The following is a 26,703-nucleotide window of genomic DNA, read 5'->3' as shown; positions in this document are numbered from 1 at the left end:
CTTTTGAAGTTTTCCAGATGCACACAAGTATATTTTCATATATCTTACATCACATCCCTCATTTTGCAGTGATTTTTGTCTGAAAGTATGAATAAACAAGGTCAGAGTAGAACTTGCAGGAATAGTGACTTCATGCTGAGATCCCCATTACACTTTAAGCTTCTTGATTGTAGAACTGTGTCTTAAACACTATTTCAATGCTTCACACCAAACAGAGAAATAAAGCGCACACTGATGGAGGGACGGAGGGACGGAGGGGGGAAGGGAAGGAGGCCTAAATACACCAATCCATGAATCCTAGAGTGTTGGGATACATCTGCCTGTATTCTTCCTGCTGGAATTGGAGTTAAAGGGAGAAGTTAGAGCTGCTCCACTAGTTGTATGTAAGAGTAGAGGACTACTCAAAGAGGAGGACTACTAAGCATGGCATCGCAATAAAATCTCATACCCAGCACCAAATTTTGTCAAGGTAGGTACTCAATAAATATTGGATAAATAGGATTTTCACCCCATGTCGATCAAAGTTTGCCTCAAGAACACTGCAAGAGGAGTGCCAACGGTGATTATTTCCAGTATTTTATTATGAAAATTTCCAACATGTAAAAAAATTTGAATAATTTTTCACAGAACACCCTTATACCTATGACCTGATTGTAAGCATTAACAACTTACTCTACTTATTTACCACATAACTCTCTATCTATCCATCCTTATATTCATATTATTTTAGGGGGCTGAGTACAATATATTTTATTTACCTGACAATATAGGGTTTCCCAAATCCCTCCCCTTCTTCAAATGTTCTGGGATGGAAACTGTGTAGAGGTTGGGAGATTCTCAGTGTGTTGGGGAACAAGTTGGGGCAGCTGAGGATCTCTCTCTTCCTCTTTCTCTTGCTGGGGTTGGTGGTCCAGGGAACTGGTCTACTACCCTGTTGCTGTAGCCAGATTCATTATCATGCCAGGCAATAAGCTTGACAAAGTGGTCACTGAGAGCAAAACCAGCTCCATCATTTAAAGTGGAAGAGCAAGTGTCATTGTTAAAGTTGCAGGAGACAACCTGGTCTTCAGCATAGTGCAGGGTGCCCTTGAGGGGGCCCTCTGATGCCTTCTTCAGCACCTTCTTGATGTTTTTGTATTTGGCAGCCTTCTCCAGGCAGCAGGTCAGATCCATGACTGACATATTGAGGGTGGGGACACAGAAGGCCATGCCAGTGAGCTTCCCACTTCAGCTCAGGAATGATCTTGCTACAGTCTTTGTGGCTCAGGTAGAAGCAGGGATGATGTTCTGGGCAGCTCCTTGGCCATCAGGCCACAGCGGCCCAGAGAGGCCATCCACATCTTCTGAGTGGCAGTAATGGCACAGACTCTGGTCATGGGCCCCTCCATGCTGCCAAAGTTGTCATGGATGACCTTGGCCAGGGGGCCAAGCAGTTGGCAGTGCAGGAGCCATTGCTGATAATCTTGAGGGAGTTGTCATACTTAGGGTTCACAATCATCACAAATAAGGTGGCATCAGCAGAAGTTGGCAGAGATTGATGACCCTCTTGGCCCCACCTTTCAAATGAGCCCCAGCGTTCTCCATGGTGGTGAAGACTCCAGTGGCTCCACAACATACTCAGCACCAGCATCACCCCATTTATGCTGGCAGAATCTCATTCCTGGAAGATAGAGATAGGCTTTCCATTGATGACAAGTTTCCTGTTCTCAGCTTTAACAATGCCGTTGAATTTGCTGTGGGTGGAATCATACCAGAATATGTAGACCATGTAGTTGAGGTCAATGAAGGAGTCACTTTATGATGATAATATCCACTTTGCCAGATTTAGGCCCCCTGGTGAGCAGGTGACCAATATGGCCAGATCAATTTACTCCAACCTTCACCCTCATGTCTCCAGGATATGCCTGGCACTGCACCAAAAGATGTGGCTATCTGTGGAATGGGAAGGAGCAGAAGGCTAACTTGTATTATTTTTTATTCATTTCAAATTAAATGATAGGCATTGGTAACTTTGTCCGTAAATGCTTTGACATACATATCATTAGAATTCAATATTTGTTCCAAGTCTTTTTCCTTTGAAATAAAATGATCATTCTAAATTTTGATGGTTGCAAACACCAGTGTAATACAAATATTTATCAAGATTAGCATTACCCCCATAAAATTTAGCCATGGAGATTTGAGAGTCTTTGGAATAATTTCTTTACTACTTTAAACAGAAAGAGACTGTTTGAGAATAACTTAAAAGTTTAAAATTCGGTAGGAACTGGGGCACCTGGGTGGTTCAATCATTAAGCATCTGCCTTTGACTCAGGTCATGATTCCAGGACCCTGGGATGGAGCTCCGCATCAGGCTCCCTGCTCCATGGGAAGACTGCTTCTCCCCCTCACACTCCCCCTGCTTGTGTTCTCTCTCTCTCTCTCTCTCTCTCTGTCAAATAAAAAAATAAAATCTTAAAAAAAAATAAAATTTGATAGGAACTGTCCACCCTCACAAACTCTTTCAGATCTCACACCATTAAAGAGGTGCTTTCCTACATTTGTTTTAGCAAAATCCAAACTCCAAATGCATAGTTGATGGCAAGGGAGAGATTTATGTGTATGTACAACATTAGCTGAAGGTTCAGTGAGTTGGCAAACAAGCAAGAAAGAATAAAGCAAAATTAGGATCCTATTTTCTCATGTGGATTTAAAAATAATAATGTATACAAATAATTTTTGTCAGAATAACAGATATGCTTTAGGTCTTAATACATGTAAGTATGTTTTCTTTGCACCAGATTTTCTTGGGACATCACCTTTATGGGGGTGGGGGACAACCAAGGGGCCCTCTGTGAAGTTGTACGTGTTGCCAAGTTGAATCCAGTGCCAAGCTAAATCCCTACCACATGGTACATATAAGTTGAATCCCTTCCAAATGCAGAGCTCCTTCTTAAGTAGCTGTATTGACTAATTACTTTCATCAGGATAATTGCACCTAAGAAAAGGGTACAATTATTTCTACCAAGTAGAATGTTGACATCGTTTAATGAAGAATTAATGCATGTGGTGACAAACTATGTATTTAGAGAGGAAATAAAGCACTTACCAACAATCTGTTTCCAAGAAAGAATTTTTAAGCATGTCTGGTATGCTCTTAAGTATTCAGAATGAAACTAATAGGCATTTCCACAGCACACAAGACTCAGCCTCTATCTAAGTCCATGCATGCCAGTGAATTGACATCCACCATGCCCTAGTGGGTTCTACATCATGGTTGAATTTCAGAGCTGCAATTCAGTTTGGCTAAAGTAGTACCCACTCACATCATCACATTTCAAAGTGACCTTCCCAGTCACTGTTCCACACAAATAGTAAACCTACATCATCTTTCTTTGTGGGAATGGCAAATTTATAAAACTGAAATGCAGAAGGATTATGGTTAAAACCTGCAAAGTGTTGACTGGGACCTAGATTAGTTACTGATGGACAAGAGCCCTAAAATTTATTCTTTCATATATTAACTGAACACATACTGATCAATCAACTATTATATGGAAGGTGCTATGCTAATTATTATATAATAACCCAAAAGGAACCTACATTCCAGAAGCTTGTAACTACAGACCATTCAATCATTCATTCAACATATCTCTACTGGGAACTGTGGTAAACTTTGTGGTCCGTCGCCCAAATCCTTCTCTAAGACTGAGGCACCCATTTCTCCAGCTGCCAGGAGTACAGACTGCTGATAGTCCACAACTGAGTTCCTTCCCAGGAATCACTCTAGGCTAAAAGAATACACTTCCCACTTCCTGGAGGCATCAGCATCCAGTGACTGGTGGTGCTAGAGTACAAAGGCTCTTGAGGTCTCTCGTGCAACTACATCATAATTCAATTTCTCCCTTTGCCTAGTGAAGCAACTCTCACTCATCACATGTGTTGTTACTAAAAGCACTCTTCAATTAACCTCCTGCATGCAAATCTCACAGTCACAGTCACCTGAGAAAGCCAACCTAGGACAGTCACTGCCAAATATGATTCTAGGAAGACAACTATAAAATGGAACTTACAAGCTAGATCACCTAGCTCCAGACTGAAAATTCTATCACTAGTGTGCAGTTATGATGCAACTATTTAAAAAAATGACACTAATGAAGAACTGAGATGTAAATGAAAGCCTGAGGGTAAAATAATACCAGCATAAGGTGGTAGAGATCTTAAGAGCCTCCACAGTAATATAAAAAAGACTCTCATTTCCTGCAACCAGAGGGCAGAAAAACTTCATTTGGGACCCAGAAAGAGCTACAGAGAAGGCTGAATTTTTAATGCCTCCATGTCTTTTATAATACAGGCAGGGTTCTGGCTGGGAAGGAGTGGGACGTGGAGACTTGAGATGGGAACATATTGGTCAATGCACTAGAACATCTTGAATCTTTGGGTACATTCAGACTCCCCTGAATCCTCTTGCTACTCAAAAGTGGTCCACTTCTCTCTCTTTAAAGACTTGCATTCCCCATTCCACTTTTGCTTAAAGATGGTACAGAGCTTTTGTACTTGCAAAATAATACATATCTTATGGTGATCTGTCCCACCTTTTCTCCTGGCCACCAGATCATGGAGAAAGTTATAACAAACCATCTGGGGTAGTTCTGGGTCACTAAAATAAGTTAAAAACTATATGTCAAAGCAGCTTCACTACTAGCCAACATTTCTCAGCAGGAACCAGGAGAGTTTACATGGGATTGCAACCTGAGTATGATGTATCAAGGAGAACAGAATGAGAAGTTGGAAAGGGATGAGTTTACAATATGTAAGCAGTCTCTGTGATCCAACATTTACACCCCATCAAGGACCCCAGGAGACAGTGCTAATATGCTGCTAGGGTGTTTCTTGGAAGCTGGGACAAAGCAATAGCCCACACCTAATGAAGCATAAATGGGACAGATGGCAAAGACAGTAATCAAAAGATTCAGAGAAGTGAGGCTGCTACATTAGATATAATACATGAAGCCAGAAAATCCACCCATCTACAGTGTTCTAAGAAAAGGCCTAGAGGATAATCCATTTACCAAAGTGTTAAGTAACATGCCAGTAAGAGGGGCACTAGCATCAATAAGAAGCTCAGTGATAGCCGTCTTTGGTTGTCCAGAGCAATAAGAGATCCTGCTAAAAAATTGGCTCCCTGATAAAAATGGACATGAGAGTATCCCCAAATAAAAGAACCCAGGTAACTGAATCCACTGAGAAGAATCCACTTAACTGAAAAAAGCAAGGTGGACACAATTGTCATAATAAATAGAAAGGTCAAAGTAATAATCAAGGGGAGCTAACCTGTAAAGAAACTTGGAGATGGTTAATAGAACACAACAATCTAAATGTCATAATAAATGGGCAGCCTTTGAAAACTGCTCAAGCTGTAAAATGAAAAGAAATTAAGGATGAATAATCAAGAGGCTGGAGTGGATACCTCAAAAAAAATTCACAAACTTGTCCAATATCCAGACCTGAGCCTTTCTCAGACCTGGAATACACTGGCCGATGGAAATGTCATGTCTCCAGGAAAAAGAATTCCATGACACCATGAAAAGTTACTTGGTAACAATTTTTCCATAAGGGAGCTCTGTCCATTTACTCAAATAACTTTATACTTGAGAAAAAGAAATATCCAAACATTTGGATGAGAATTTTAAGACAGAGTCCTACAACCATTAACATTTATATCAAAACATCAAAACGTCAAAATGGACCTCTGTTTTAGTGGGGTTAATATGGGTACATGCAATAAATGGAACTCTGGCCCACACCCTGCTTACTATGGGTCCACTGGGTTCTGTGGACCTACACTACCATCATTTCCCCAGTGTCTGAGTGTATAATTGGAATAAATATACTTGATAGTTGTTTGGACCTATGCATAGCTTTTTAGTCTATAGGTTAAGGGCTATTATAGTGAGAAATACCAAATGGAAGACTAAGAAATGGCCTTCTCATTTCCCTCTCCAGCCAAGATTGTATGCTGGGACATTCTCTCCAAAGTGAAGGAAAAATTATAGCATCTCATAAACCCCAGCACTATGGTAGAAAACATATGCCACAATTTGGGATGGTGCTTCCACCCATTTACTGAGAGACTTGGAAGACTTAGATCTTTGAGTGGATCCCAGAGCAGGAAAGAGATCTGCAACATGTCCAAGGGACAGTGCAAGCTGCCGTTCTACTTGGGGCATCATACCTAACTGACCAATGGTATTAGAGGTATCTGTGTTGACAACAGATGTGTAAAGTTTATGGTGAGCTCTAATCAGAGAATGATATCATAGACTTCTAGGTCTATATGTGTAGCAAGGCTCATTCTATTAACTTCAGAGATTCCTACACCATTTAAAAAGAGCTCCCTCATATGCTACTCATTCCTAGCTAAAATATAAGATCATGTGGCCAGAGCTTCCCATCAGAAGCTGGATTTCCAGACCCACAAAGGCATAATGTTCAGAGGACTCAACAGTAGTCCACCACAATATAGAAGAGTCACTATCAGTATCAGGCATCAGGAAGTCCAGAGACACAAGTAAGCTACAGAGACAGGTAGCCAGACTCTCATGCCATCCTCCACTATTTTGTCAGTACCCCTCCCTTCAACTTATACATATAGCTTCATGGTAGAGGTGGGGAGGGAATGGAGGATGGTATATGACTTGGTGATAAAGAAGAAAAAAGGCCAAATGGGTTCTATTAGATGACATATCACAATCTGCCTTGTACTCACCTCCTCTCCTAAATTATGATCTAGGAAACTATATTGGAACCAGGTGCCAGATGCCACCTGGTGTTTAAACCAGGTTGCTATCAGATAAAATAATTAGTTACACCACTTCTTTTTATTCATTCATTCAGTAAGTACTTATTGAGGCCAAACTCTATATTATCCTGGGTAGGAAGAGTACAGCAATAAGTAAAACAGACAAAAATCTCTTCCTTCAAAAACTGAGTAGCAGGTCTGTGAATCACCAAGTTTACACACTTCACAGCACTCACCAACCTGTACCCCTGGGGATAGAGTATTATGCCTCCATCAGAAAGGATGAATACCCAACTTTTGTAGCAACATGGACGGGACTGGAAGAGATTATGCTGAGTGAAATAAGTCAAGCAGAGAGAGTCAATTATCATATGGTTTCACTTATTTGTGGAGCATAACAAATAGCATGGAGGACATGGGGACCTAGAGTGGAGAAGGGAGTTGGGGGAAATTGGAAGGGGAGGTGAACCATGAGAGACTATGGACTCTGAAAAACAATCTGAGGGTTTTGAAGGGACGGGGGGTGGGAGGTTGGGGTACCAGGTGGTGGGTATTATAGAGGGCACGGATTGCATGGAGCACGGGGTGTGGTGCAAAAATAATGAATACTGTTATGCTGGAAATAAAAAAAAAATTAATAAAAATTAAAAAAAAAAAACAAAAAACTGAGTAGCATGCAAAACAATGAATCTGTACTACTTTCTTATACCACGCACAAATATAAACCCAAAATGGCCTAAAGACCTAAATATAAGGCCTGAAACCTTAAAACTTCTGAAAGAAAACATGGGCAATAAACTCTTGGACACTGGCCTTAGCAGTATTTTTCTGGATCTGTTTCCCAGATCCAGATCCCTTTGTTCCAGAAGGAACAAAAACAAAAATAAATAATTGGGAGTACATCAAACTAAAAAACTTTTACACAGTGAAGGAAAGCATCAACAAAATTAAAAGGCAACCTACTGAATGGGAGAGATATTTGCAAGTGATATAACATGTAAGGGATAATATACAAAATATATAAAGAACTTATACAACTCAACACACACACACAAAAACCCACTAATAATCCAATTAAAAACAGGCAGAGGACCTGAATAGACATTTTCCAAGGAAGATATACAGATAGCCAACAAACACATGGTAAGATGCTCTCATTCAACATCAGGGAAATTCAAATCAAAACCACAATGAAATATCACCTCACACCAGTAACAATAGTTAGAATACAAAAACAAGAAGTGACAAGTGTTGGCAAAGATGTGGAAAAAAGGGAACCCTTGTACATTATTGGTGGGAATGCAAATTGATGCAGCCTTTATGGAAAACAGAATGGAGTTTCCTAAAAATTTAAAAATAGAAATACCATATGATCCAGCAATTCCACTATTGTGTACTTACCAAAAGGAAATGAAAACACTAATTTGAAAAAAAAAATATATGCATCTCTATCTACTGCAGCATTATTTACAATAGTCAGGATACAGAATCAACCAAAGCATCCCTATAGATGAATGGATAAAGAAGATGTACCATGTATATGTGATGGAATATTACTCAGCCATAAAAAAGAATGAAATATTGCCATTCACAACAACATGGATGGACCTAAAGAATATTATGCTAACTGAAATAAGTCAGAGGAAAACAAATGCCATATGATTTTATTTACATGTGGAATCTAAAAAATAAAACAAAGAACAAGGAAACAAAAAATAGAAACAGATTCATAAACAGAAAACTGGTGGTTGCCAACAGGAAGGCAGGTGAAGGAAAGGGTGAAATAAGTAATGGCGATTAAGAAGCTTCCAGTTATAAAATAAGTTAAGTCATGAGAATGAAAAGTACAGCCTAGGAAATATAGCCAAACAAATGTCTACTTACATTTAAGTGTAGGGTACAAAAAACACAAACAAGTAGAAGATATAGTATGTAAGGTGACCATTTCTATGGGGGAAAATAGAGAAGTTAGAGAGACTGGAGGAATCTGACTCATTTGGGGGGTCAAGTTTTGAACAAGATTGTTTGGAAAAGTCTCCATGAGAAGTTTTAACTTTTGAACAAAGGACTAAAACATTTACCTTTGGTATCAGCATTCTGAGCAGGAAAAAAGCAAATGCAAAGGACCAGAGTCAGTGGGGCGTCCCTGAAATTTCAGGTAGGAAAAGGGCAAGTAGGGCCACAATCTAGCGAGGAAGAATACGTTGTTGGAGATGAGCTCAGAAAGTAATGAACTACCAGATTTTGTAGGTGTCCTGCAAGCCAAAGTATTTCTAGAAGAATGGAATGATCACCTGTGTCAAACGGCTGATAACTGATCTTTAGAATTCCCGACGTGAAAGACATTGGCTTTGATAGAAGTGTCTTTATCATTCTCCGTCAATAGTCAGATCAGGAGTACACGTACAAGTGTATCGCCCCTCCTCATTAGTTCCAACTCAGCAATCTAGCTTTCATAGCCTTTGTAAAGATGAAAAATCATCTTTCCTTCTTTCTATCCTTTCCCTTTTCTGTTTCCCTATCCACTGCTCTCTTCTCCTTTCACTCTAAATTTTGCATCTTCCTAAATAGAAAAATAATATAATGGCTCAAAATCTTTTAAAAATGCTAAGTAAACAAGTAGCATTCACCTCTAAATTTCCAACAGTTTCTCAACATTTTCCTTCTGAATACTGACAACTGTCAAAATCCACTTCTTATTCTCTTTGCTTATCCATAGGAAACAGGTTTCAGGATAAAACATGCAACATGAAACTCTTTTTCTCTGTAATCTAGAAAGTAGCTGCAAATTGTATTTCCACTATGTTTTCATTTCAAATGCACTATATGTTAAATAAACCTTAATGGTCTTTCCTGGACTTTTTGGGAGCAAGAACTGTATCTATCATTCCATGTGCCCTCTTTCCCATGTGCCTTGCATAGTGATTTGCATTTGGTAGGACTTCAGTTAATATTTGTAAAATGAAATATAATATTTTCCTGTGGCTAAATGGGTCTAGTTCCAGAAAACTGACCTACAACTGAATTTTAGAACAAAACCTACTTACAAGATAGAGATATGCTTATGTGCCAAACCTTGCATCATAAAGCAACAAGAGTGGTGGGGGACAATCATACATAATGTCTCCAAATCAGGGGTTAAAAACCAACTGAAGGAGCACATAAATGGGCCAGGTGAGGACCTAGGGAAAAGATCAATATGTCCAGTCCAAGGGGGAGTTGCCCCTCCATGCCAAATAATCGTAGCACATGCAAGAACACAAGCCTAGTGTGGTTGGGTTATTTCTTAAGAGAAATTGGAAATTCAAGTGATATCTTAGTTTTAAAATGTTGGTTATGAATCCAGTCTTCTTAAATGGAAGTGAAGAGGGGTCAGAAGCAACAGAAATGTTCATTAAAGGCTTTTCTACAGTTTTGTCACCTCTGCCCTAAGTAGGCATGAAGACTTTTGAGGAAAGGAACTAGTTTTATAGCTCAGCTTGCTGCCTGTCACCCATCTAAATGTGGCCCTATGACATTTCATAGATGGTGGCAAAATAGAATTGTTACCATCCTTCTAAAAGATTTAGATTTAAGGAGGCTACATTAAATTCCATAAATTACATCATTCAGTAAGAACTACACCCCCATCTATATATCTATAGATATGAAGTACTTCCCTAAATGAGATAACCATTCAGACGGCCTGAGATGTCCCCAGTAAGCAATCTACATGCGTGTTCTATTATTACCTCATAAATACTCAGCATTGTGGAGGGCTGTCCTATTTTTAGTTCTTTCATAGATTATTCATGAAGAGTTGTAGACCGTCTGTGAAATTTGACTAACCTTTCTTCAATTCTCCCAAAGCAGTGGATTCCTTTCAGTGTACCTCTGTCTCCTGGAAACTGTTTCCTTTCTGTTCTGTTTCATTTAGCTGAACTCATCCTGGATGAATAATGGGCTGGTATCTTCAAAATACCAGTATGTGTGTGTGTGTGTGTGTGTGTGTGTGTGTGTGTGTGTGTACGCACACACACGCGTGCGCGCGTGGGTGTGTGCATTTTGTAGTCATCACTGTGGGGCTGGAAACTGGTTTTAAAACTTGTCCTAAAAACCAGGGTCATAAACTCAAATGTAATTATTTATCTTCCTCTTAAACAAGAGAAAAGCTTTTTTAAAGCTCCCTAATGCATTTATTGGCTTTGCCCTGATGGAAGTAATTTGAACATATCCCTAAAGCATTCACCCCATTTCAGGCAGAATGTGGTTCTGGGATTGGGCAGGAGCCTAAGTACAGCATGGTTTGGTGCTAAACTATACTGACAAGTAAGAAGGTCTCTTCCTCCCTACTGTTCCAAGGAATAATGTAATATTGAAACACATTCTACTCTCCCCTAGCATTTTCCTTTCACAGGTCCTAACCTGTTTTCTTAAACTAACACTAATACCTTTATCCTTGGGGAGGGGAGAGGACATCCCATTTTGGGGTTTTGTTTGTTTGTTTTTAATTTTCCAGCACACGTAAGCAAATGAACCAGAGTGAAGAAAACTTCAGTGGGGGATCCTTTGGCCTCTGCAGGAGATCAGGCAGCTCTCCAGCTCTCAGTGGTTGTTCTCGTCCTAAACTCCAGCTGGCCTGAGGATTTTTTTTTAGATTTTCGGGTTGTTTTCACATACATTATATTATCCAATGTTTCTGCCCATCCTATAAGTTTGGGAAACAGAAGAGGCACTGATTATACCCATTTAACAGGTGAAAAAGTTGAAGAGCAGAGTTAAATGGTGGTGGAAAGAGAACCAGAAATAGTTCTCCTGAATCATGCCATAGATCTCCTTTGTTATTTGTCGTTGCCTTTCCTAGACCAATCCAGCTGCAAATAGCATATTCCAGCTTGAAGACTTGTCCTTTTCTTTATTGGAAGGCTCTTCACATGGAGGGCTGTCTTCGCATCATTCAACATCAACTCAGATGCCACTGTGCAAAGAGGCCTTTCCTGATCATTCTGTCTAATGTCACTCCCACTTCTCTTCCAGTCACTCAATCACAAGATATTTTCCTCTTGATAGCACTGAAATTATCTTCTCTATTTACTTTTTAACCACAGGTGCATGTTTTCTATCTTCCCTCATATTAGAAGGTAGGTACCATGAAAGCCAAGAAGATGTCTCTTGTGTTCATTGCTGTGTCTCCAAAACTTAAAATAGTGCATGGCATTTTGAAAGTATTCAATAAATATTTGCTAAATAAATGACTTCCCAATAACTTGATTTCTTGTACACTTTAATCAGTAAAAAAAAAAAAAAAAAAAAAAAATCACAATAAATGGGAAAGGTATTGTATGAGAAATCAGAAGATGGGGTCTAGTAGGAGTCCCCACTATTTAAAAGTGGCCACGGCCTAACACATTGGTTCCTATACGGCAGCGTTTGGTTGAAACATCTTAAGCCACATGTATTATTACTTATAGCTTCCCCTTTGAACTCTCATGTCTCATCAACCAATTCTCTTCCTAAATTAAGCACATTACCCTTCCCATACAGTGAAAAATTCTAGTGATGCTCATTCTTAACCATAGAGAAAAGAGAAAATAGCTTTACCAAAATCATTGGCTCAACTATTACACACTTAACTAGCCCATGCACTAACATATTTCCCTAATTCCTTAATCTCAGATTCCTGATCCTAGGTGACTATACAAAGCCCAATATTTTTCCAGGTTTCTTTGTCCACATGTCTCTAGGAATCTCCAGAAAAACTTTGTATGATTCTCGTGTCTATCCTACTGTGGCTCACTACTGCTGCCAGCCAGCTGGCCTTACGCCACTGCTCTGTTCCTCCACAGACTTCCTCTTATCATCTGAAATCATTTTCTGTCTGGCTGCTGTTGCCTAACACTGGGACATTTTGCCTCTACTTTCGTAACAGACCTTACTTTCAGGTCTCCATGACTGTGGAGACCAAGATGTAGCTCTTAGCACATGCTGGAGACAGGAGAGAGAAGACAAGAATAGTAACAATAAAGAACTTAAAGGCAATATAAATTATGGTTATTCTCAGAATTCACAAAGTCTTCCTCTGGAAACTTCATTGATTTTTTCTCTTTACAATTTCCTTCTTTTTGCTTACTTTGGGTTTGCTTTATTTTTTTTTTTCCACCTCCTTCAAGTGGAAGCTTAAATAATTGATTTTAGACCTCTTTTCCAATATAAGCTTTTAAAGACATAAATTTCTCTTTAAGTAGTGCTTTCACTGTGTCTAATTTTGAGATGCTGCATTTTCATTCAGTTAAAAATATTTTTTTAATTTCCCTTGTGATTTCTTCTTTTATAAGTTAATTAGAAATGTGTAGCTTCATTTTCAAGTATTGGGGGATTTTCCAGATACCTTTTTTGTTATTTATTTCTAGTTTAATTTCAAAATCTTTTAAGTTAGTTGAGGTTTATTCTGTCATCCAGAATAGAGTCTATCTTGTTGAATGTTCAGTGTGAACTTACAAAGAATATGCATTCTCCTGTAGCTGGGAGAAGTGTTCCATATATGTTCCATATATTAAATTAGGTAAAGTTAGCTGATAGCATTGTGTTCTAAATAATTATCAAATGTCCAATTGTTCTAATAAGAAGGGAGTTTTAAAATTTACTATTACTTTAGATTTTTCAATGTAATCCTTCCAGTTCTATCAATTTTTACTCCATGTATTTTGTAATATCTATTATAGGACCACATATATTTAGGATTATTAATAAGAATTTATTTATAAGAATTATAAATGAATTCATTCATTATTAAAAATTCCTCTTTATCTCTTATGATTCTTTGTTCTGAAGTTATCTTTGTCTAATAATATATTAATTTATGTTTGTTATACTGCTCTCATGCTATATCTTTTTGTGGTTTTTTTTTTTTTTCATTTTTAACCAATCTCTCTCTCTCTTTTTAAAGATTTTATTTATTTATCTGAGAGAGAGAAAGAGCTTGAGCGGGAGGGGCAGCGGGAGAGGGAGAAGCAGACTCCCCACTGAGCAGGAAGCCCAATGACAGGCTTTATCCCAGGACCCTGAGATTATACATGACCTGAGCCAAAGGCAGAGGTTTTACCTACTGAGCCATACAGGCGCCCCTTAATCAATACCTTTTTATATAGTTAAGGTGTTTCTCAGAGACCGCATATTTTTGGTTCTAACTTCTATCCAGTCTGACAAAAATGTCTGCCTTTAAATTGGAGTGTTCAGAACATTTAAATTGAATGTAACTATCAATAGGTTTGGTATAAATCTACCATGTTCCTCTTAGTTTTGTTTATTCCTTCTGTTCCTTGTTTCTTTCCACCATTTTCTGCCTTCTTTCTGGTCGGGTAGGTTTTATGACTTTATCTCCTCTATTTGTTAATTAGCTCTACATTTTATTTTTATGTTTTAGGCTGGCTGGCTTTATAGTTTACAAATACATCTTTAACTCTTTACAGTCTATCTTCAAATATCATACCAGCTCACATAGAATGTAAAAACCTTACAGCAGTGTACTTTTAAATGCTCATTGAGTATTTTGTGCTATTGTTGTGAATCATTTTATTTTACAAAAATTATAAACCCCACAATATATTGTTGTTAATTTAGCTTTAAACTGTAAGTTCCCATCAAAAATTTTTGAAACAATGGGGGTAAAACTCATGTGTATGTACACATATTTACTACTTTAAACATTTTCATTTTTTGTAAAGATCCAAGTTTTATCTGGTATATAATTTCAGCCTGAAGAACATACTTTAACATTTCTTATAGTGAAGGTCCTCTGACAACAAATACGCTAAGCTTTGGTGTCTCTGGAAAGGTTTTTATTTTACCCTCATTTGTGAAGAACAGTTTTTGTGAATATAAAATTCTACATTAACACTATATAAGTTCAGCACTTTAAAGATGTTATACAACTGCCTTCTGGCATACTTCATTTCTCACAAAAAGTCAGAGATATTTCTTTTCTTTTCTTTTCTTTTTGCACTTTTATTTTTTTTATTTTTTTTTATTTTTTTTATTTTTTTTAATTTTTAATTTTTTATAAACATATATTTTTATCCCCAGGGGTACAGGTCTGTGAATCACCAGGTTTACACACTTCACAGCACTCACCAAAGCACATACCCTCCAGAGAAGGGGGTGGGATTATGGACATTGGGGAGTCAGAGATATTTCTTATTGTTAGTTCCTTTATATAATGTGTCTCTCTTCTCTGGATGCATTTAAGATTTCTCTTTATCACTGATTCTTTGCAATTCATTGTGATATTGCCTTGAGGTGTGGGTATGTGTGTGTTCTCTGAGTGGTGCTTATTTACCTTCTTGGGTTGTGAGTTAATAAGCTGCATCATATATAGAACATTTTTTCATTATTTCTTCAAAAATATTTTTGTTCTTTCCCTCTCTTCTCTCCTTCTGAGACTCTACTTAATAATTTTGTTAGGTCGCTTGTCAGCCCATCGGTTCTGAAGCTCTGTTTGCTTTCATCCTTCTTTCTTTCTGTGCTTCCCTTTGGCTAATATCTTTTGCTATAGCTTCACATTCATTGATCATTTCTTCTGCAGTACTTAATATAGTGGTAATACCATTCAGTAAATTTTAATTTCAGATATTTTTCACCGTTAAAAGTCTTATTGGTTTCTCCTTTATATCTTCCTTTTATCATCTGGCCATGCCCTATGTTTCCTCTAAATACTTGAATATATATATATATATATATATATATATATATATATATATATATATGACATATTTATAGTGGGCTTTTTAATGTCCTTGTCTGGTAATTTTGGCATTTCTGTCATTTTTATGTCTATTAAATTTTTACTTTTTTTTTTTTAATTTGGGTTTTTTATTTCTATAGAACCATCTCTCTTCCCCCACAAACATAGAAGAAACATAAACACTTGATAAGGGGGAACAAATATCCTTTGCACAGCAGCTTGTGGAGCAATGCTCAGCTCTGGGAAGAAAAAAGGGCAAAGAATTCAGGATACAGAGAGGTCAAAGCCCCTCATCCATTAAAGTGATGCCATAGACCTCAAATTCATATCTCTTGCAGACCAGGTGACAGAAGGCCATTAATTATCTTACAGTACTTTTGGCCCAACAGTGAGTCCTGCATCTCTTCATATATCTAACCCATGAACACCACCAAACGGGTCTTTGTAGTCAGGGAGTGTTTCCATCTAGGGCTTTCGTTCCTCTTCTTCATGTCTCACACATTCATCAAATGAGCCTTCATCATTTGTTTTAAAGGGCCTTTCTTGCGGGCGCCTGGCTGGCTCAGTGGGTTAAAGTGCCTTTCTTTACTGGGTTGAGAATGAGAAATTTCTTGGCCAGGTTTTCATACTCTATGGACAAGTAAAAGGGAATATGGTATTTTCTGCTCAGCGCCCGCTTCCACAGCACCTTGAAGTTCTGTTCCTCAAAAGGCAGGAATCCCCTGAATAATTTATATAGAATGACTTTTGGGATCCACAGATGCACCTCTGGTCCATGGTGTACTTTTGAACCTGAAAGAGTTCTAGGGCAGCATGGTGAGGAGTTGGGGGGGAGGGTGCTGTCATAGAAGTATCTAGCTTATTGCAAAATTCATTTCTGAAGCAAAACTTGATGTTCATGTGAACATCCAGAGCAAGTTTTCTGCCTTTAGGTTTCTACAATCAATATATTTTGGTGGCAGTTCTGTATATCAGACACTGAAAAAGTTTCCTTCACGCCTTTTCCTCTTACACACTGCTCAAGGAGTTCTACCGAATTTCATCAATGATCTTCTCAGTCAACTCTTTTCCAGTCAGGATGGGTTAGACAAACTTAGCTTTTACCAAGATACCATTGCTGATGGTCTCAAGGAGTCAGCAGTTGCAATGTGGGTCTCCTCCTCAGCAGAGATGACAGAGAGGCCTGGCAACATTATGCCAAGCTTGGAGTTAAGGAATCCAAAAATCAGCTTAAGGTGGTGGGTATTATAGAGGGCACGGATTGCATGGAGCACGGGGTGTGGTGCAAAAATAATGAATACTGTTATGCTGGAAATAAAAAAAAAAATAAAAATTTAAAAAAAAAAAAAAAACTGAGCTAAGTTGACAAGAGGTTTTGTCCAATTCACTTAAAAATAAAGTCACTTCTAAAGCCCATCCAACAAATTGATCTTTTCATGGAATCAAAATACAATGCCAAACAAAAATAAATAAAATAAATACAAATTAAATTTTAAAAGACTGAGAAAAAGTATATAAGTATAAAAAGTGAGAAAAAGAAAAGAAAAAATGAGAAAATAAAGAGTGAATGAAAAAGAAAAATTAACAACACATACAATACATTTTAAAAATACACAATGACAAGGAAGAAAATTAAATTTGGTCAAAATCCCTGTGGAGGCTCCCCACTGAGCCACCCAGGATCCCAGAACTATCATTATTTGTAGATGACATGATACCTTATATAATAACCCCAAAGACTCTACCAAAAAATATTATAACTGATAAATAAATTTAGTAATGTTGCAAGATACATGGCACCTGGGTGGCTCAGTTGGTTAAGCATCTGCCTTTGGCTCAAGTCATGATCTCGGGGTCCTGGGATAGAGCCCCACATTGGGCTCCCTGCTCAGTGGTGAGTCTGCTTCTTCCTCTCCCTCTGCTCCTCCCACCACTCGTGCTCTCTCACTCTCTCTCTAATAAATAAAATATTTTTTAAAAAGTTGAAAGATATAAAATTAATATACAGAAATCTGTTGCATTTCTATACATTAAAAACAAAGTAGCAGAATGAGAAATTAAGAAAAACAATCCCATTTATAATCACTCCAAAACTAATAAAATACCCAAGAATAATCATAATGAAGGAACTGAAAGATTTTTACTCTGGAAACTATAAAACATTGATGAAAGAAATGGGAGATGACCCAAGCAAATAAAAAGTTATTTCATGTTTGTGCATTGGAAGAAAAATGCTGCTAAAATGTTCATACAACAATGCACTATCAAAATACCAAGAGCAATTTTCAAAGAACTAGAACAAATAATATGAAAATGTTGATGAAAGTGTTGAACTACAAAAGACCCTGAAAAACCCAAGCAATTCTAAGAAAGAACAACAAAGTTGGAGGTATCACAATCCCAGATTTCAGGATATACTTCAAAGCTAAGTAATCAAAACAGCATTGTACTAACATAAAATTATATGCAAACAATTAATCATGGAACAATACATCAAAAACTAATGATATACAATATGGTTACTAACATATTTAAAAATTTAAATAAATTTATTTACTTATTTATTTATATACATACATAAGTACACACACACACACACACACACACACACATATACACACATACACAGATTGATGGATAAAACAGATCCTGGAAATAAACCCATGCTTATATAGTCAATTAATTTTGACAAAGGAAGCAATGGGGTAAAGATAGTCTCTTCAATAAATGACACTGAGAAAACTGCACACTACACACAAAAGAATGAAACTGAACCACTTTTACATACCGTACTCAAAATGGATTAAAGATCTAAATGTGAGAACTGAAACCATAAAACTCTTAGAAGAGAACATAGACAGTAAACTCTTGGATATAGGCCTTAGCAATGTTTTTCTATATATGTCTCTTCAGGCCAACAAATTCAAAAGCAATAATGAGCTATTGGCACTACATTAAAATAAAAAAAGCCTTTGCACATTGAAGGAAAAGATAAGAGGGAAAGAAAGAAAGAAAGGAAAAAAGAAAGGTAGCTTACTGAATGGGAGAAGATAATTGTAAATTATATATACAACAAAAAATTAATATGCAAAAGATATGAAGAGTTTATACAACTCAATACCAAAAAAACAAATAATCCAATTAAAAAATGGGCAGAGGACCTGAATGGACATTTTTCCAAAGACATAAAATGGCCAACAGACCCACGAAAATGTACACAATATCACTCATCATCAGGGAAATGCAAACCAAAACCACAATGAGATCGCCTTATACCTGTTAAAATAACTATATTCAAAAAGATAGGAAATAACAAATGCTGGTGAAGATGTGGAGAAAAAGAAACCCTTATGCACTGTTGGTGGGAATGCAAATTAGTGTAGCCATTGTAGAAAACAGTATGGAGGTTCCTCAAACAATTTGAAACAGATATGCCATACAATCCAATAATTCCACTACTGGGAACTTACTGAAAAAGTATAAAAATGCAAATTTGAAAAGATACATGCATCCCTATATTTTTTGCAGCATTATTTATAAAATATGGAAGCAATCCAAGTATTTCCATTGATAGATGAATGGATAAAGGAGATGGGAGATATATATGTATATAATGGAATATTACTCAGCCATAGAAAAGAACGAGATCATGACATCTGCAACAACATGGATGGAGCTGGAAGGTATTGTGCTAAGTGAAATAAGTCAGACAGAGAAAGACAAATATCATATGATCTCACTTACAAGTGGAATAAAAAAAAAATTTAAAAATCAAATGGACTCTTAAATACAAAGAATAAACTGCTAGTTGCCAGAGGGGAAGTGGAGGGGGGATGAATGAAATAGATAAAGGAGATTAAGGGTTAGAAACTTCCAGTTATAAAATAAATGTGACAGAGATAAAAAGTACAATATAGAGAATATAGTCAATAATATTTTAATAATGCTTCATTCAGACAGATGGTAACTATCCTTACTATAGTGAGCATTGAGTAACATAGAGTTGTTGAATTGACTTATTATATTCCTGAAACTATGTAACACTGTTGTTAATTTTACCTCAGTAAAACTGGTCACAGCTGGGAATAATTTATAGAATCATGCTCATTTTTGGCCTTAAAAACCCTTCAATCTTTTAAAAAATTATTGAGGAATCAAAAGAACTTTTTTCTTTGTGGGAAATAGCTATTGATATTTAAATTTTTAGAAATAAAAACCTATAGGATGCTTAGTAGCTTTTTCATTTCTAATATGAAAAGCTCCAGGAATTTGGGGATTTTAAGACTCCTAATTTCTACAATTTCAATTACAAATTCAATTCCTTTTTTCTTTAAACTCTGAATAATTGGTATCAAAATGATGCCACAACTTAATTTGCATCGTGATGCTTTACAAAAATGTTCTGTTGCACAGACACAATAAGGTACAATATTACTATCTATAAAGCTGAAAGAAAACTAACTTTCTCCATATTTTCATTATTTAGGGCTTTGCCTAGCTTTCTCTGGAATACATTCCTCCCTTCTTACACTCATACCTCAGGCCTCTACAGTAGCTCCCAGGTCTGCCCAAGTCTCTTTCCTCAGAGAGAAACAAAACTCCTTTCCCACCTCCTTCAACTTTGGTCAAAATGCCATTTTCTTAAGTGCTCTCTCTATTTGGTCTTGCCACACTCCCTGCACAAGCTGTCCACTACCCTCATCCATTGCCTTCTATTTAAAAAAAGTATTACAGGAATATTTCAAATATACAAAAAATTAGATAAAAATAATATAAAGACCCTTTCTCACATATTTATCATCCAACAACAAGGATTATCAAATATTTGCAATCTGATTCTATCTTACCCACAGATGCTTAAGTCTACATCATTAAATGACAAATACTTTTATTTCTTTGGAAATGCAGCCACAATGCCATCATCAAATCTAACAAAATTAACAATACCATGCAGTATCAGTCCATTTTCTAATTTCCCCTTGTCTTGGAAGTGTCTTGGTAGAGCTGGTGTCTTTGAATAAAGACCCAAACAAAATATACCACAGAATAATATCACCATTCAAAATACTACATATTTTACTTAGTTATTTGCTTATTGTTTCTCGATTTCTCCCATAGAATATCAATTCCACATTATCAATTATCAATATCAATTATATTTCCTTTTTCACTTTTTTTTAGAGGCTCGTTTTGATTTTGCAATGTACATTTACAACTAATATAAGTCCTCTTTGAATCATTTCATGTGTAGTATAATTACCTTATTACAGAGTATATCTAATTCCTCTTTTATAACATTGCTGTCACTCACTTCACTTATCTATGAACTATAATCACTGAATATACTGTTGCTATCATTATTTTGTGCAAACCATTATTTGTTAAGTTAATTAAAATAAGAAAAATATAAGATTTTATTTTACTTTATTTTTTCCTTTTCTAACACTTTTCTTTTGTTTTTATAGATCCAAATTTCTGACCTAAAGTACTTTTCTTCTTTCTGAAGAATTTCTTTCAACATTTATATTCAGGCAGGTCCTGGAGTTTGCCCAATTTTTGCTTGGCTGAGAAATTTTCATTTCTCCTTTACTTTTGAAGAATTCTGCTGGATACAACACTCTTGTATCATTTGGTCTTTTTTTTTTTTTTCTTTCAACACTTTATTTCACTCCATTCTCTTGTTTTTCTGGTTACTAAAGTGAAATCTGACACAATTTATTTTTGCTCCTCCAGAGTTAATATATTTTTTCCTCTGGAAAAAGAGGAATTTTTCCTTTGTCTTGGATTTCCTGGAGTTTGAATATGATATTCTCAGGTTTTCATTTTTTAATATTTGTCCTACTAGATGTTCCCCTAACTTCTTGTATCTACACTTCAGTATATGCCATTAAGTTTGGAAAATTCTCAATCATCATTTCAAATTTTTCTTCTGTCCCTTTTTCTCTTTCTTCTTCTGGTATTCTTATGACACACATATTAAACCGTTTTTTAATTGTCCTACAGTTCTTGCATATTCTGTTCTTTGACATTTTCTTTTTCTTGTTGCATTTTGGTTTTGGTTTTGGAAGTTCTGTTGTCATCTCTTCAAGCTCATTGACTTTTCTTCCTTTGGCCATGTCTGATCTACTGATGATCCCATCAATGTCGTTTTTTTCACTTCCATTACGGGTTTTTTATTTCTAGCATTTCCTTTTGATACTTTCTGATATCCTAATGATACTAATTTTCCATATCTCTGCTTACATCACCTTTATATTCTTAAATATTGAACCCCTAGCATATTAATCATAGATTTTAAATCCCTGCTCTGTTAATTTTAGTACCTCTGACATATCTGAGTCTGATTCTGATGCTTATTCTGTCTTTTCAAACTTTGTTTTGTGTTTGAGTATGCCTTGTAAATTTGCTGAATGTTGAACATAATGTACTGGGTTTAAAAAAAAAATAAGGTAAGTCAGCCCTATTGCTATGATGAAGAGAAAACAGTCTATAGTCCTATGATTAGTTCTCAGTCCTTTAGTGAGCCTGTACTTCGGAGCTGTTTCCTTCATAAATGCTTTTTAGGTGTTTTATTTTGTGTTCATTCTTAGATGAGGGATGCTAGAGAGGAATACAGTTGGGTATTTTCCTTTCACCAGGTCAGTTAGGTTCTGATAAAACTCCAGTTTGCTAGGTTCTGGTAAAACAGTTTCTCTTAAAGGCAAGCCTTTTTAGGAAGAACAGAACATTCTGTGCATACTTCAAAATTATCACTTTTACCTTCCTTCTGCTGAAAGCACAGATGATTTTTCTTCAGTTTTCACTGGATAACCTGTAGGGTTTCCTGAGATAAAAAAAAATAATAATAATAATGAAAATATGGGGACCCCCTAATACAGCCCTCCCTGGAGTTTTAACTCATAAATTTATCTTCACTGAGCCTCTAGCAATTCATCAATTACAGTTTAAGTTTTTCTACCTCAGTGCTAGTTCTCGCAGAAGTTTCTATTACTGGGTTTCTGCTCTAATAAGTTTTGATTCTCTCTGTCCTCCAATTTTGGAGTAAGTGGTTTGTCTTGTGATCTTCATCATCTTAAAGACTTTAATAGTTGTTGATTTTCAACTTGTTTGGCTTTTTTCTTGTTGTGAAAATAAGAGTGACAACTTCCAAGCTCTCAACCTGCCAGATCAGAAACTGGATGTCTCCTCAGTCATTTTTATTTTTCTAAATTTTGGGGGTATACACTAAATTTTTCTAATTCTTGTCATACTTAATAATTTTTTATTGGTTCCTGGACACTGTGATTTTATTTTTTGACATGTTAGATTTTGTTATATTTCTTTAATGAATGTTGAACTTTGTTCCTGCAGATATTTAAATAATTTACATATCAGTTTGATCATTTTGAGTTTTGTTTTCAAGTTTTTTGATTGTGAGTCTAGACTAGTTTTCTCTGTATAAAACTTTAATGATTGTTCTTTGTATTCATTTAAGGCTTCTCCATAGACTTTGGGATTTAAATGATTCCAAGTCCTGTGTAAATTCTGGGAGTTGTTTGGTTGAAAACTCCAACCCTTATCCCAGAAACTGTTTTTATCCTCATCTGTTTTTTGTCCAGCTTCATGAATGTTACTCTTGCACATACATATAGTTGTTCAGTCAAACCTCAAGGACAGACACAAGCATAAGTTCTGATAAAACTCCAGTTTGCTAGGTTCTGGTAAACCTAGTTCTGGAGCTATTTCCATGCATATATCTCTCACAAATTCTAGCCACTCCAGCCTTTCTTAAGGTCTCTAGGTCTCCAATCAATAAGACTGCTGGGCTGCTTGAATTTCCATTTCCTGTACTGTGGTTTGAAAACGTTTTCAGGCATAGAACCAGGACAATTGTACCACTCACTTTATGTGCTTATCTTCTTTCAAAAATCACATTCCTTCATTGTGTTTAATGTCTGAAAACAATTGTGTCATATATTTTGTCCAGCTTTCTAATTGTTAACAATAAGAGATACAGGATGAGAAGATAGTGACAGAGTAGGGGGACCCTCGGCTTACCCCATTCCATGAACACCATTAGATAATTATAAAATCATCCTAAATATACTGGAAGTCAGCCTGAAGACTGAATGAAAAACTCTACAACTAAAGGGAGATAAGAGGCCACATCAAAGAAGGTAGGAGGTATGGAGACATGATTTAAGGGAGAAATGGATCATGGGTGCTGTGGAGGAGAGGGAACTATGGTCACAGAAAAGGGTGAGAGAGAGAAGAACACACAAGGGAATGTACAAGGAGAACATTTCCAAAGCGACTGGCTTGGAAAAAAAGAGGAGCTGAATTTTGTGAGCTCTTGCAACCAAAGGGGATTAAACCTAGAGTTTTAAAGGTCAGCAGGCTTGACTGGAATAGAGTGCAGAGGGCACTATCCTGCTTCCGGACAGAAGGCAGGAAAACAATCTGGGGGGGGTGGGGCCAGACAGCATGGAAACAGTGATCTAAAGAATGCCTGGGGCACACAGTGAAGAGTTAACTGCTCTTCCCAGAGTGCGTCCCTGAGAAGCAGCATTCCCAGAGATGCCTCTCCTGGAACAAAGGAGTTGACCAGTGCCATTTCCCTCCCCCACCCCTCAACATGAACACAGAGCCAACTGCAGGCAACAACCCAGCACTCTCTGTCTAACTTGCTTACACCAAGCCCCACACCCCTTTGCTCTGGTGGTACAGCCCTTCTCAGTCATGCTTGTCTGGGTCCCAGCAAAGCAGGCCCCTCCCCCAGACGACTAGCACAAAACCCTGCCCACACCACATCTCCCAACCACAGAGTTCTGCAGGGACTCAGCTCTGGTAGAATTGATGTCGGGCCTCATTTCACAAGCAGACCAGAGCACACTTAGTTAAAACTCACCACACTCGGGCCAAGGACCAAATACTGCCCATAGCAGGAAGAATAACCTCTCCATATGACTGGCCTAAAGAACAGAGCAGCTGAAAGACAACAACAGAGTGCATGCCTCACACAGCAGATACTCTGTGAAGTGCCAGGTCCTAGGCACTGCATGACCTCATCTTCATAAGGACATCCCTTTTAGGAGTAAGAGACATAACTGGCTTTTCTAGTACACAGAAATAGGCAGAGACTTAGATAAAATGCCAAGATGGAGGAATTTATCCCAAATGAAAGAACAAGGTGAGTTCATGGCCAGAGATCTAAGAGAAACATAAAAGTAGCATGCCTGATAGAGAATTTAAAACAATAATTAAGAGTATTTGCTGGGCTTGAGAAAAGAATAAAAGACACAAAGGAGACCCTTAAAACAGAGATAAAAGAGTTTAAAAAGAATCAATCAGAGATGAAGAACGCAATAAATGAGACTAGAAACAGGCTTGATGCAATGAATAACAGGCTAGAAGAAGCAGAGGAATAATTATTGACCTAGAAGACAAAATAATGGAAAATAGTGAGGATGAATGAAAAAGAAAAAGAACTACTCAACACAAGAACAGACTTAGGGAACTCAGTGACTCTATCAAATGTAATAACATTTATATTACAGGAGTCCCAGAAAATGAGAGAGAAAAGGAGGCAGAACTTTTACTTTAAGAAATAACAGCAGAAAATTTCCCTAATCTGGGGAATGAAACAGACATCCAGATCCAGGAGGCACAGAAACTCCCATCAAAATCAATGAAAGGAGGCCAACACCAAGATATATTATAACTAAATTTGCAAAATATAGTGATAAAGAAAAAAAATTAAAAACAGCAAGACAAAAAGAAGCAAAGTACATATAAGGGAAAAGCCCATAAGGCTATCAAGGTATTTTTCAACAGAATCTCTGCAAGACTGAAGGGAGTGGCATGATGTATTCAAATGCTGAATGAGAAAAACCTGGAGCCAAGAATGTGCTATCCAGCAAGGCTGTCATTTAGAACAGAAGGAGAGATAGTTTCCCAGACAAACAAAAACTAAAGGAATTCATGATAATTAAACAAGCCCTGCAAGAAATATTAAAGGGGACTCTTTGAGTGTACAGCAGAGATGAAAATGACAAAGACAAGAAAGGATCAAAGAAATCTCTACAATGACAAAACAAGTGATAAAATGGCAATAGATACATACCTATCAGTAATTCCTTTGAATGCAAACGCACTAAATGTTCCAATCAAAACACATAGGGTGTCAGAATGGATTTTTAAAAAAATCTATATGCTGCCTACAGGAGACTCATTTTAGACCTAAAGACATCTGCAGACTGAAAGTGAGGGGGTGGAGAAATATTTATCATGTAAATTAATGTCAAAAGCAAGTCTGAGTAGCAATACTTATATTAGACAAACTAGACATTTTGTTCTTGTGCTGTTTTTATCTGTTTTGGTGTCAGGGTAATATAGGCTTCATAGAATGATTTTAAATTTTTTCCCTCTGTTCCAATATTTGTAAGAGTTTTATAAAAGCCGTCAATTATTTTTCTAAATATTTGGTAGAACTCACCAATGAAACCATGTCATTTGGGCTTTTCTGTGCTGGGAGATCTTTTATTCCCAATTCAACTTTCACTCTTGTTATTGGTCTGAGGAGATTTCTTATTTCTAAGAAGATTTTCCTGTGTTTTAGATTCAAGACTGATGATTCAGTCATGGTAACTTGTGCATTCTTAGGAATTACCTGGGTTTTGATTTGTTGGGGTTTTTTTTCCCCTGTTATCTGTTTATAGTAATCTGTTATCACACTATGTATTTCTGTAATATCTATGGTTTTGTTTCCTCTTTCAATTCTCATTTTGGTTTTTCAGTCTTTCTTCTTTTTTCTTAGTTAATGTAGTTAAAACATTGTCAATTTTGCGTATTTTTTTGGAAAAACTGGTGATTACTTTCAACATTCTATTATGGTTTATTCTGGTCTCTATTTTATTTATTTCCAATTTTTCTTTGTTATTTTCTTCCTCTACAAAATTTTAGCTGTTTGTTCTTTCTCTAGTTCCTTGTGGTGTAATGTTAAGTTGTTTATCTGAATTTTTTTTCTTAATACAAGTATTTATAGCATCAATTTCACTCTAACATCTGCTTTGCTGCATCCCATAGGTTTTGGAATATTGTTTTCTTTTTCAGTTGTTTTGAGACACATTTTGGTTTGCCATTTTCTTATTGGGCCCACTGTTTATGCAGTAATATTTTGTTTAATATGTACATACTAAATATTTAATATTTACATTGAAAAAAG

At 36.7% G+C, this 26,703-nt stretch overlaps 1 pseudogene; it reads right to left on the bottom strand.

Annotated features, from left to right (window-relative positions):
- Positions 1–635: 635 nt before the first annotated feature.
- LOC116573636 lies at positions 636–26,121 on the bottom strand (annotated as a pseudogene).
- Between the last annotated feature and the right edge of the window lie 582 nt (positions 26,122–26,703).

Source organism: Mustela erminea, chromosome 14, assembly GCF_009829155.1.
Source record: "Mustela erminea isolate mMusErm1 chromosome 14, mMusErm1.Pri, whole genome shotgun sequence".
NCBI lineage: Eukaryota > Metazoa > Chordata > Mammalia > Carnivora > Mustelidae > Mustela > Mustela erminea.
Note: the sequence above shows the minus strand (reverse complement) of the source record. Positions and strands in the feature narration are given on the sequence as shown.